Source organism: Apium graveolens, chromosome 9 (assembly GCF_009905375.1).
Source record: "Apium graveolens cultivar Ventura chromosome 9, ASM990537v1, whole genome shotgun sequence".
NCBI classification, from domain to species: Eukaryota; Viridiplantae; Streptophyta; class Magnoliopsida; order Apiales; family Apiaceae; genus Apium; species Apium graveolens.
The window spans coordinates 225,852,810-225,865,418 of record NC_133655.1 but is presented as its reverse complement, the minus strand read 5'-3'; the positions used below and the strand labels follow the sequence as shown (position 1 = coordinate 225,865,418).

The 12,609-nt window shown below is 39.3% G+C and overlaps 1 non-coding gene across 1 annotated transcript; it reads right to left on the bottom strand.

Annotated features, from left to right (window-relative positions):
* Positions 1-334: 334 nt before the first annotated feature.
* LOC141688474 (small nucleolar RNA R71) lies at positions 335-441 on the bottom strand. Its single transcript, XR_012561916.1, has one exon. It is a non-coding gene; the product is annotated as a small nucleolar RNA R71 (small nucleolar RNA).
* Positions 442-12,609: the final 12,168 nt, after the last annotated feature.

The window sequence follows — 12,609 nt, the reverse complement described above, 5'->3', positions numbered from 1 at the left end:
CAATGACATTCAGTCTAGCATTGTCAGACTAGCCATCGCGTCTAATACTTTTGAGATCAAGGCTAACATGATTCAACTGGTGCGGAACTCATTCCATTTCGGGGGTTCTCCAACGGAAGATCCCAACATGCATATTAGAGATTTCATTGAGATCTGTGACACTTTCAAATTCAACAACATTTCTGAAGATGTTGTTAAGCTGAGGCTTTTCCCATTCTCCCTGAGGGATAAAGCTAAGTGTTGGTTGTATTCTCTACCACCGGGCTCTATTACTACTTGGGAAGATCTTGCTCAAAAGTTTCTTACTAAATTCTTCCCTATGGCAAAGACAGCTGCAATCAGAAATGCTCTTACTCAATTTACGCAACAATCAGGAGAGTCTTTATGTGAAGTTTGGGATCGTTATAAGGAGATGATTAGAAAGTGTCCTCATCATGGGATGCCTGACTGGATGATTATCAACTGCTTTTATAATGGCTAGGGAGCACAGTCTAGACCCATGCTTGATGCAGCATCAGGTGGAGCCTTATGGGCTAAGAGCTACGATGAAGCTTATGATTTGATTAAACTGATAGCTGCTAACGAATACCAGAACCCTTCTCAGAGACTACCTCGAGAAAAGGTAGCAGGAATTCTGAAGGTGGATGCAGCTACTGCTATAGCTGCTCAGCTTAAGGCTTTGATGATGAAGGTGGATTCTTTGGCTAATTATGGAGTTAATTAGATCACAAATGTCTATGAGCTTTATCCTGGTGCGCATGATATGGAGCAGTGTGCTATTTTTAGTGAATCAGCTCAGTTCGTGAGCAACTTTCAGAGGTCGCAGCAACCAGTTCCAGCCACCTATCATCCCAACAACCGCAATCATCCTAACTTCAACTGGAGCAATAATCAGAATGCGGTGCAACAGCCTTTTCAGCAGTATACAGCAAAGCAATTCAACCCTCCTGGTTTTCAACAACCACAATCTAAACCAAGACAACAACTCCAACTGTAACAAAATAATGAAAAATCTGAATTGGAGGAATTGAGGCTCATGTGCAAGAGCCAAGCGGTTTCTATTAAGACCTTAAAGAATCAAATTGAGCAGATTGCCAATGCTTTGCTGAATCGACAACCTGGAACACTCCCTAGTAACACAGAAGTTACAGGAAAGAAGGAAGCAAAAGAACAGGTAAAGGCAATTACATTAAGGTCTGGGAAGGTTGCGACTTCCGAAAAATCTCAAGTTCCAGAATCTGAAGTTGTGGCTGAAGAAGATGTGTAGAAGGAAGCAGAAGTGGAATTTAGAAAGAAAACTGTGGAACACACTCCTCCTGAGGGTAATACAGGGGAGAAACATGTCTATCCTCCACCTCTTTTTCCTAAGAGGCTGCAGAAGCAAAAGTTGGATAAGCAGTTTGCCAAGTTTCTGGAGGTGTTCAAGAAACTTCATATCAATATACCTTTCGCTAAAGCTCTTGAACAGATGCCTAGCTATGCAAAGTTTATGAAAAGTATTCTCTCTCGGAAAGTGAAGCTCGATGACTTAGAGACCGTTGCTCTCACGGAGGAATACAGTGATGTGCTGCAGCAGAAGTTGCCTCCAAATTTTAAAGATCTTGGAAGCTTCACTATTCCTTGCACCATCAGAAAGTTATCATTTGACAAGTGTTAATGTGATTTGGGAGCTAGAATCAATCTGATTCCTTTGTCTGTCTTCAAGAAGTTGGATTTACCTGATCCAGAGCCTACATATATGTTCTTGCAGTTGACCGATCGTTCTATTATATATCAATGAGGCATTGTGGAGGATGTCTTGGTCAAGGTAGACAAACTCATATTTCCTGCTGACTTTGTAATTCTTGATTTTGAGGAGGATAAAAAGATTTCCATAATCTTGGGAAGACCATTCTTGGCTACTGGACGAACCTTGATTGATGTGTAGAAGGCAATATTTCTGGAACTCTTCATTTTGATGGTGAACTCACTATGCGAGTACTGGATCAGGATGTGACTTTTAATGTTTTCAATGCCAGGATGTGCTTAAAAGTGGAATTGGTTGATTCTGTGGTTACTTCAGAAAGATCAAATGATAAGGTCTGATGCCTTAGAGAAAGCCTTGATGGGAAATTTAGATAGTGAAGATGATGAAGGTGATGAGCAGTTGTAGTATTTGAATGCTTCTCCTTGGAAGAAAAGGCTGGATATGCCTTTTGAATCTCTTGGAATGTCAGAACTCAAAAATGCTGAGGGGCGTCTCAAGCCATCTATTGAGGAAGCTCCTACACTCAAGCTTAAACCATTGCCTAAACATTTGAGGTATGCTTTTTTAGGTGATGCATCTACTTTGCATGTTATTATTGTATCTGACCTTTTAGGTAGTGATGAGGAAAAGCTCTTGAGAATTATGAGAGAGTTCAAATCGGAAATTGGATGGACTATAGCAGATATCAAGGGAATCAGCCCTTCTTATTGCATGCATAAAATTCTGCTAGTGGAAGGAAGCAAGCCGAGTATTGAGCAACAGAGAAAGCTAAATCCGATCATGAAGGAGGTCGTGAAGAAGGAAATTCTTAAATGGCTAGATGCAGGGATCATCTATCCTATTTTTGATAGTTCTTGGGTGAGCCCAGTTCAGTGTGTGCCGAAGAAATGAGGCATCACCGTGGTTGCTAATGAAAATAATAAGCTCATTCCTACTCGAACAGTAACGGGATGGTGAGTTTTCATGGATTACAGGAAGCTGAACAAAGCAACAAGGAAGGATCACTTCCCTCTTCTCTTTATTGATCAGATGCTTGACAGGTTGGTTGAACATGAATACTATTGTCTTCTGGATGGCTATACGGGTTATAATCAGATTTGCATCGCTCCAGAAGATCAAGAAAAGACTACCTTCACATGTCCGTTTGGAACTTTTGCCTTCAGAAGAGTTTCTTTTGGGTTGTGTGGTGCACCTGCCACATTTCAGAGATGCGTGATGGCTATTTTCTTTCACATGATTGGTCAGAATGTGGAGGTGTTCATGGATGATTTTTTTGTATTCGAGGATTCTTTCGACGAGTGCTTGCAAAATCTTGGCGTAGTTCTAAAAAGGTGTGTTGAGACCAATCTGGTTCTCAATTGGGAGAAATGTCACTTTATAGTGCAACAGGGCATCATTCTTGGGCACAAGGTCTCTAGTAAAGGTCTTGAGGTGGATAAAGCCAAGGTGGAGGTCATTGAAAACCTTCCCCCGCCAATTTCTGTTAAGGGGATCCGCAGTTTTCTTGGTCATGTGGATTTCTATCGGCGGTTCATCAAGGACTTCTCTAAAATCTCTAAACCATTGTGCAATCTATTAGAGAAATATGTCCGTTTCAAGTTTGATGATGAATGTCTAGCTGCTTTTGAGAGCTTAAAGAAGAGTTTGACCATGACACGTGTCATAACTGCACCTGATTGGAATGGGCCTTTTAAAATGATGTGCGATGCAAGTGACTATACAGTTGGAGCAGTTCTTGGGAAAAGGAAGAACAATATATTTCATGTGGTTTACTATGCTAGTAAGACCCTCAATGGTGCTCAAATGAACTATACTACTACTGAGAAGGAATTCTTAGTCATTGTCTAAGGTTTTGAGTAGTTTCAATTTTATTTGCTTGAGACGAAGGTGATAGTTTTCACTGATCATGCTGTGATTTGCTATCTCGTCTCAAAGAAGGACTTGAAACCTAGATTAATTCGATGGGTTCTTTTACTTCAGGAGTTTGAGTTGGAGATCAAGGATAGAAAAAGTATTCAAAATCAAGTCGCTGATCATCTCTCTCGTTTAGAAGATCCAAGTATAGCTTTACAGTATAAGACATTGATAAATGAGTCTTTTCCCGATGAGCAATTATTTGGAGTGCAAGAAGAAGAACCATGGTTCACAGACATTGTGAACTACCTTATGAGCAACATTATGCCTCCAAACTTGTCTTCTGCTCAAAAGAAGAAGTTTCTTCACGATGTGAAGTGGTATATATGGGATGAGCCCTTTTTATTTCGGCAACGAGCTGACCAAATCATCAGGAGATGTATTCCGTACAGCGAGATGGAGGGTATCTTGCGAGACTGTCATTCGACTATTATGGAGGCCACTATGGTGGAGAAAAGACAGCAGATCGTATTCTTCAAGCAGGATTCTTCTGGCCTACATTATTTCAGGATGCGCATCAGTTCATTTTAAAGTGTGATCACTGCCAGCGTGTTGGTAATATATCAAAGAAGAATGAGATGTCTCTTAATATGCTTCTCGAGGTTAAGGTTTTCGATGTTTGGGGAATTGGCTTCATGGGGCCATTTGTCTCATCTTGCAATAATCAGTATATCTTGTTGGCGATTGATTATGTGTAAAAATGGGTGGAAGTTAAAGCTTTTCTGATAAATGATGTGAAGGTAGTGCTAACTTTTCTTCACAAGCAGATATTCACAAGATTTGGGACTCCAAGAGTCATAATCAGTGACAAGGGATCGCATTTCTGCAATTGCAAGTTCACTGCTATGATGCAGAGATATAATGTGAATCATCGCATTGCTAAAGCCTACCATCCTCAGACTAATGGTCAAGCCGAGGTGTGTAACAAAGAGATCAAGCGTATTCTAAAGAAGGTTGTATGTCCATTTAGAAAGGATTGGTCTTTGAAGCTGGATGATGCTGTTTGGGCATATATAACAGCATTCAAGACTCCGCTAGGCATGTCTCCGTTTCAATTGGTTTATGGTAAGGGATGTCATTTGCCTGTGGAGCTAGAGCACAAGGCATATTAGGCTCTGAAGAAATTGAACCTTGATATGGATGCAGCTGGTAAGAAAAGGATGCTTTAATTAAATGACTCGATGAGGTTCTACTTCAAGCATATGAAAACAACAAAATATTTAAGGAGAAAGTCAAGAGGTGGCACGATAGGGGATTAGTGCTCAAATCATTTGTGCCGGGGCAACAAGTTCTTTTGTTCAACTCTCGTCTCCGTCTTTTTTCTGGGAAATTGAAGTCGAGATGGTCAGGGCCGTTTGTTATCAAAACTGTGTTTTCACATGGAGTGGTGGAGATTTTTGAGAATGATCCAGGTCAGTCATCCAAGGTAAATGGACAGCGTCTGAAGCATTACTATAGGAATACGATAAACCGTGAGGTGGTTAGTGTCGTTTTATTGTCCACTTGATCTTGGAATTTTACGTCAAGCTAGCGACGTAAACCAAGCGCTTCTTGGGAGGCAACCCAAGCTTGTTTTACATTAGTAGAAGATAGAAGGAAGAAAAAGCAGGAGAAAGGACAAAAAAATCAGAAAAACAGAAAAAACAGGGTATTTTTACAGAAGCACGGCGCGCCTATGCTGTCTGGCGGGGCGGCCGCGCTGAAAAGAACAGAAGCTGCGCGTGCCCGCGCTAGGAAGCGGGGCAGCCGCGCTGGAACTCCAGAGACATGGCACGCCCGCGCTTCCTGGCGGGGCGGCTGCGCTGACCCCTGTAGAAAAAAAACAAAAAAAAACAAAAATTCTAAACAAAAATAAACACGCCATCTGAATTTCCCTCCTTCACTTCCCCTAATTCCTTCTCCAATTTAATTCTTACATCCCATTACCCCCACTAATTCCAGATTCTTAACCCACTTCTACTCTAATTCTAATTCTCAATCCCTATATATACATACACTTATACACAATTATTTCCATCATACTTTACATATTCTCTCAAACCCTAACTCTCTAAACACTTCTCTTTTCTCAACTTATTCAAATCCAATGGCACCAAAGAGAGCAAGGACTCAAATTAGCAGCAGCACCACCGATTCTTCGAGTGTTGGGGGTACGAGGCCTAGGTTTGCTACTTCGGACGTTGAAGCGAAGTATACGAGGATGTTGACGAAGTAGATAGCGAAGGAGAGGAGTTTTCTGCCATCGGGTAAGGATGGTAAGCTACTTGAGATGATTTTGGAGATGGGTTGGGTTTCTTTTTGTGAGGGACCTGCTGCTGTGCTTATGAGTGTTGTTCGTGAGTTCTATACGAATGCGAAGGTGGATAAAAATGGGCTTACGGTGGTGAGAGGGTTGACGGTGGATTACAGTCCTGAGGCTATTCGTCGAGTGATTAACCAGCCCGAGAGACAGCTGGCTCAGGAAGATTGGGTGACTAAGACCAGGGAGGATTTTGACTTGGACCTGATTGTTGCTACGCTGTGTCCCAAACACTCACTGGAAATTCAAGAGGGCTTCGAACGAGTATGCCACTTTCCCTGCCTCATGCATGAATAGGTTTGCTTGTGCTTGGAACTCTTTTATCTGTGCGAACATCATGCCTTCTTCTCATGTGCATGATGTTACTGTGGATCGGGCAAAGTTGTTGTGGGGGATATTGCAGGGTGATTATGTGGATCTTGGCTCCATTATTTATCAGAGTATTCTGAAGTTTCTGCGTGGGAGCACTACGGGTTATATCCCTTATGCTTCAATTGTGACTAAGCTCTATGTCTGTATGGCGGTTGGAGTTCATTGGCCCGCACACGAGCATCTGCAGTTTCCTAGTGCCCCTATTGATAGTTCGATGATAGCAGTGATGCAGGAGTGGTACGGTGGGAAGGCTGGTGAGAAGGGGCTTGGTAACTCCTATGATCATTTGTCGGGTGGCCAGCCAGCCGATCAGACATATGCTGGTGGTTCTTCTCAGGCCCGCAGAGCAGCATGGGGATATCAGATGGGGAGGCCGGTTCTTCGCAGCAGCAACAACAGGAGGAGGCTGATGACAATGCTGGTTTGGGCTCAGCGTAGTATAGGTGCTTGGCGAGGCGGATGGATGCGATGTATGACATCCATAGCAGGTTTACACAGGATCTTACCCAGGCGTTGGGTACAGCTTTTAGAGTCGCAGGGGTAGATATTTAGTGGCCAGTTTTTGGTGATGATTCTGTGTACCCGCCTCCTAACACTCCACCTGCGGAGGGTGATGACCATCCTGATTCCGAGTAGGTATGTCTTTATTCCTTACTATTAACTTCATTGAGGATACTGAAACTTTTAAGTTTGGGGGTGATAGTTAAGGAATAGTTATGTGTGAGTCCATATAATTGCATATTCATGATAGTTTAGTTCCTATAGTTTGCATATTTGTCATGTATTTATTTGTTTTTATTTTTTTTATTTTTTATCAGGTTAGTATGATGCATATAGTTGCATTTTCATTATATCATGATCCCTTAAGTTTGCTTTTTCGATTAATTTGTGATGTTGATGCGAGTGTAGTGATGTCGTATAGAGGGATATTAAGTCTTAATGATTTGATTTACATGCTAGAAGCAAGAAATTTTCTACTAAGTCTTATAGGTTGTTTGAGTGCTAGATCATGATCATGGTTTGTTGTTTGTCAAGGTTTAATCACTTGTTTATGTCTAAAATGTATGATATTCTCTTAGTTGCAAAATAACATGGATTTTTAAAATTGGAGAAAAATATTGGATTTCATTGCTAGTTGTGGCTAGGTGTCAAATGGCTAGTAGCCGGCTCATATTTATATGAGTAGTCTAGGGTTGAGCGAGATGGAGCGAAACGCACTCGTTCAGAAATTATTGAAAAAAAGACAAAAATGAAAAAGAAAAAGAGAAAAAAGAAAAGAAAAAATATGTGTTATGCATAATTGATCACGAGTGGGATCTTTAATACTCGAGTTATTAAGTTCTAAGGGACTTTGTGCCTAGTGACCTAAGGCTTTTATAGTCTGGGATCCGCTAACCTAACGCTCGCTACATAGGTATTATTTCATAAGTCTTTTGTGGACCTCACTCATTGCACGATCAAATAAGCATACTTGTGTTTGTTATGTGTTATAAATAAAAGCATGAATCCTTGTATATCTACGATATAAAAATTAAAGTGTTGTCAGTTATGTTGAGTTTATCGTGTATTCTGTTTATAACCTTGTGATTGCATTGATGAGTGGTGAGTTGTGATTATTGATCTAGTTGTGAGAGTATATCTGTTAAGCAACTACACACATGCACGTTTCTGGTTTGTGAGTTCATTTGTGGGATTTGATTGAACTCTGTGCGAATAATTGCATTTGTTGAGATGTTGCTCATTGGTTGGTTGAGTTAATCTGAGGGGATCGTTGAATTCATGTAGTTGCATTCATGTATTTTTATTTCTTGTTTTTTGAGTCTATTATGCTTGAGGACAAACATCGATTCAAGTTTGGGGGTGTGTTAAGTGGCATTTATATCCACTTAAGAACGCATTGTAAAGGCTCAAATTGGTGTTTTGTACTCAAGTTATTTATGTATTTGATGTGTTTTTGTAGTGTTTTGCATTTCAGGGAATAATCGGAAGAAGGAAATGTTTTTACATTATTTTTATGCTAGAAGAGTGTTAGGATGGAGCCTCGGTCAAATGCACGAAGAAACCAGGAAAAGAAAGCAAGAAAATTAAGTTTTGGAAGAAGCACAGGGCGGCCGCGCCCAAGTCCAGAGCGGCCACGCTCGGTTTACAGAATGTCAGGGTGGTCGGGCCGCTTCACAGAGCGGCTGCGCCGGGTCGAATTCTGAGATTCCTGAATTGAAGAGAAGTGTGATCTGCTGGGATTTTGGATGGTTTGGGCTGCTATTTAAAGACTCTTTTAAGACGATTTTCATAACTCTTTTAAGACGTTTTTCATAACGGAGACTAAGGAGAAGACAACGAGAAGACCTAGGAGCAAAAATACAATGAAAGAGAAGAAAAGCTTATTTTTACTTGTAGTTCTTTAATTGAGTTATAATCTTGGATGTTTGTTTTCTTGTTTGTTGAACCTATTACTCTTGTTAACGTACTGTGATTATTTATTCAGTTTATAAAAGACTTACTTTATTATACCATGGTTTCATCGGAACCCACTGTGAAAGGCATATGTCATAGCCTATTTGTTTATTCGAGGATTTAACTCAACTCAAATAAGGATGTAACAAGTAAATAGTGGTTCTATCATCAGAGAGATCTCTCAAAGTAACATATGTCAAAGGATTAAGTAACATTGTTCATCTACAGACTTGAGGACTTAATTCACTGGAAGAAGCTCAAGAAATTGATCAAGCCTCAGTGATATAAATCAAGATTGTGGATTTAATCAAGTGACAGAGATGTTGTCAGTGTATCAATTAATTACAGGATTTAATCTGAAGAAAATCAAGACATGAAGAAACATCACAGATGTTAGTCATTCATGAGCCAGACAGTACATCGAGTGTCAACATTGAAGTGGTGAAATGGATTCATAAGTTTCAGTGATTTTCAGAAGATTGTCAGAAGAGTGGTTGTTGTTCAAGATTAGTATTAATTCTCTATTAATTAATTAAGTCATATAATTTAATTAAGAAAATAAATTATATCTGCAAAGATTAATTTATTGATTAATTGAATTAATTGGTTAATTAATTCTGAATTAATATTATGCATTTTTCAGAAATGATTTTGAATTAATATTCAAAATTAACTCAGCAAGACAAATATTTGAACTGGTATGACAATTGGATTGTCATACCGAAAGTCTTTCCAAGTCTTTTTAGATTGTCTTGCCGATAGTCTTGCCAGTTCAATCAATAGTCCTACCGAAAGTTCTACCAGCTGTTGGGATTGTCTTGCTGAGCTAAAAGGATTGTCTGGCCAATTAAATCAAGTGGGTTGATTGAATATAAAAGAACATAAGCTGATTTTCAACAGAAGAGCATTGAATATCAAACCAACTGAAGAACACAGAACAAAAGCAGAAGAACTTATTGCAATCTCTCAGGACATTAATTTCTAGTATTTATTGTTAAATCTAAACCACTAGAAATCCTTCTCTTGTTCTTGTGTAACTATCTAGCGGATCAAAATCCCTAGAACTTAATTTCAAATTGCTTTTAGCATTTGATCTTTTTTATTTCAAAAATAGAAAAAGTTCATGTCGAATTTATTCTAGATTTGGAATAATTTATTTGAGATTAATCCCTTGTAAACGATACCGTTGTTGTAACACCTTTCAAGTTTAATAATAGTTTTATTTAACTTGAATTTTGTTTCACTTTTTTATTCCGCATTTTATTCGATTAAACGGTACAGTTTATATTCAATCCCCCTTCTACAAACATATTGGGACCTAACAATTGATATCAGAGCCTTCTGATTAACGAACAAATCAAGATCCTAGACTTTTGTGATTCTTCCACTCCTTGAATTTTTATTTACTCAAAAATTCATAATGACTACACAAAAAGTTGGAACCGTTAAAATTCCACAGTTCGATAAAGAAAATTATATCATGTGGAAGAAGAAGATGCTCTTGTTTTTACAAGTTGCAAATCCCAAATATCTGGACGTGTTAAAGAAGGGTCCAAAAATTCCGATGGTTATTGAACCAGAGGTTATAGAAGATGATGTTGTAATTACCAAAGCTAGAACCTATGTAAAAGACCCTGGGGATTTTTCTCCTGCTGAAAAAGAAGAAGTCTCCTTGGATGCTAGCCTTCAATTAATTTTAGTTGATTCCCTTGATCCCTTGATGAACAGACATGTGATGAACTGTAAAAATTCCAAACACATCTGGGAAACTGTTGAGGTGATTAATGAAGGCACAGAGGAAGTTCGAGAGAACAAGTTAGAGATCCTAACCTCTGAGTATGAACACTTTAAATCCAATCCAGGAGAAGGAATCACTGAAGTGTTTGAGAGGTACAATGCATTGATCAACAACCTGAACATAAATGGAAAATATTATTCAATCAGGGAGGTCAACAAAAGGTTCCTTTTAACACTGCCAACTCATCTTGAACATAGAATCACTGCCATAAGAGAAGCGAGAGATCTGAATGAGATTTCTTTGGAAAGGCTCTATGGTGTGCTAAAAACCTATGAGTTGGAGCAGATTCAGCAGAAGGAAGTCTACGGGAAAGGAAGAGTGGTCAGCACGTCTACCGCTCTAGTAGCTGAAGAACAAAAACAACAACCACAACAACAACAACAATCTCAACAGTCAGAGAGAATGGTATAGTCTTCCAAGGCTGAAGAAAATGTGATAATAGCAGAATTTGATCCTCCTACTACAAATCAATCAGGAGATGATTTTTACTCCTTGGAAGAACTAGAGCAATTGGAAGATGAGTCAATGGCCCTGATTGTCAAGAGATTCTCCAATGTCAGATTCAAGAGGAATCCCAAGTTCAAGTACAAGTCCAACTACAACAGATTCTAGAATGGTGGATCTTCATCCTCTAACACCAGCAGTGGTGGATACAAAACAGGGATGGTTGATCGAAGCACCATTCGATGCTTTAACTGTAATGAGTTGGGACACATTGCCACAGAATGCAGGAAGCCAAAACAAGTTAGGAAGAACTCTTATGATTCTAATCAGAAGAGTAAATCTGAAAGGGCTTACCTGGCAAAGGGAAGAACTGGGATGATACTGACAGTGAAGATGAAGAAGTTGGGAATCTTGCTCTTATGGCTAGTGATGCAAACACCTCATCGTCAAGAAAAGAGGTAAAATTTACTGATGCTGAATTAGTCTATTATCTAGGAGGCTCCTTAGATTGTGCTCGTCGTGATAATGAATTGTTAACTCAATAAATCAAAGACCTGGAGAAAGAGGTCAATGAATTAAGACTTGTGTACATTAATCAAGATAAATTAAAAGAAAAATATCTTTTCTAGAGAATAGAGTTGACTGTTATAGACAACTCGAAACTATTCTCAAAGACAAGATCACCGGTCTTGAGACTAAGGTCAAACCTTACTTTAATTCTTACTCTAAGGCTAAAGAGTTCTACAATAAGCATGCTATTAATCAAACATCTGGAGTAGGTTATGATTATAATGTTGCTATTGGAGAATTAAGCATAAACTCCCCTCCTCATGTTTGTGGTAAAGGTAGGGAAGTACCACATGTGCTTAAGGGTGTTGATAAACCCCTCTATAAAAAATCAATTGTTGAACCATTTGATGAGACCTCTTTTATTATTCAAGAAGAAATACATGCTGAAGATCTTGCTAATGAGAAGGTTGTTTCCAAGTCAAGTGTGTCGAAAGTTCCAGTCAAAGTTGTGAAAGCAACTAAGACTAACTCAGACACACCTGAGTTGGATAACAAAAATGCCATGCCTACCATGCATAATTTGCCTGTTGCTAATTCCTCTCATAAAGTATGTGGTGTTTCGAATTGCATGTCTTGTGCTTTTAATTTGATGGATTCTTATTTTAATGATAAGCACATTTCTAGTGATAAGACTACTCCTCGTCAGCATGTGAATAATAAGAAGCATAATAGGTCTAAGACTGCTAGTCCTCCTAAAGCTAGAAAGGAGACATTTGTGCCTAAGCCTAAACAAAAATTTGTCAAGGCTGTTTACAAGGTCAAATATCCAGTCGTTGAGAACATAAAAGTTAAGAATGTTATTTTTCCTAATAAAGGCCAATTCTACAAGTATGCCGGACCCAGCCAAGTTTGGGTTCCGAAGAAGGTCTAATCCATTTGTATTGCAGGGCATTAAACAGAAAGAACCGGTAGTGTGGATTCTTGACAGCGGATCGTCGAGACATATGACCGGAGATAGAGCCCTGCTATCAAATTTGGTTGAGAAAGCTGGCCCAGTGGTTACCTTTGGAG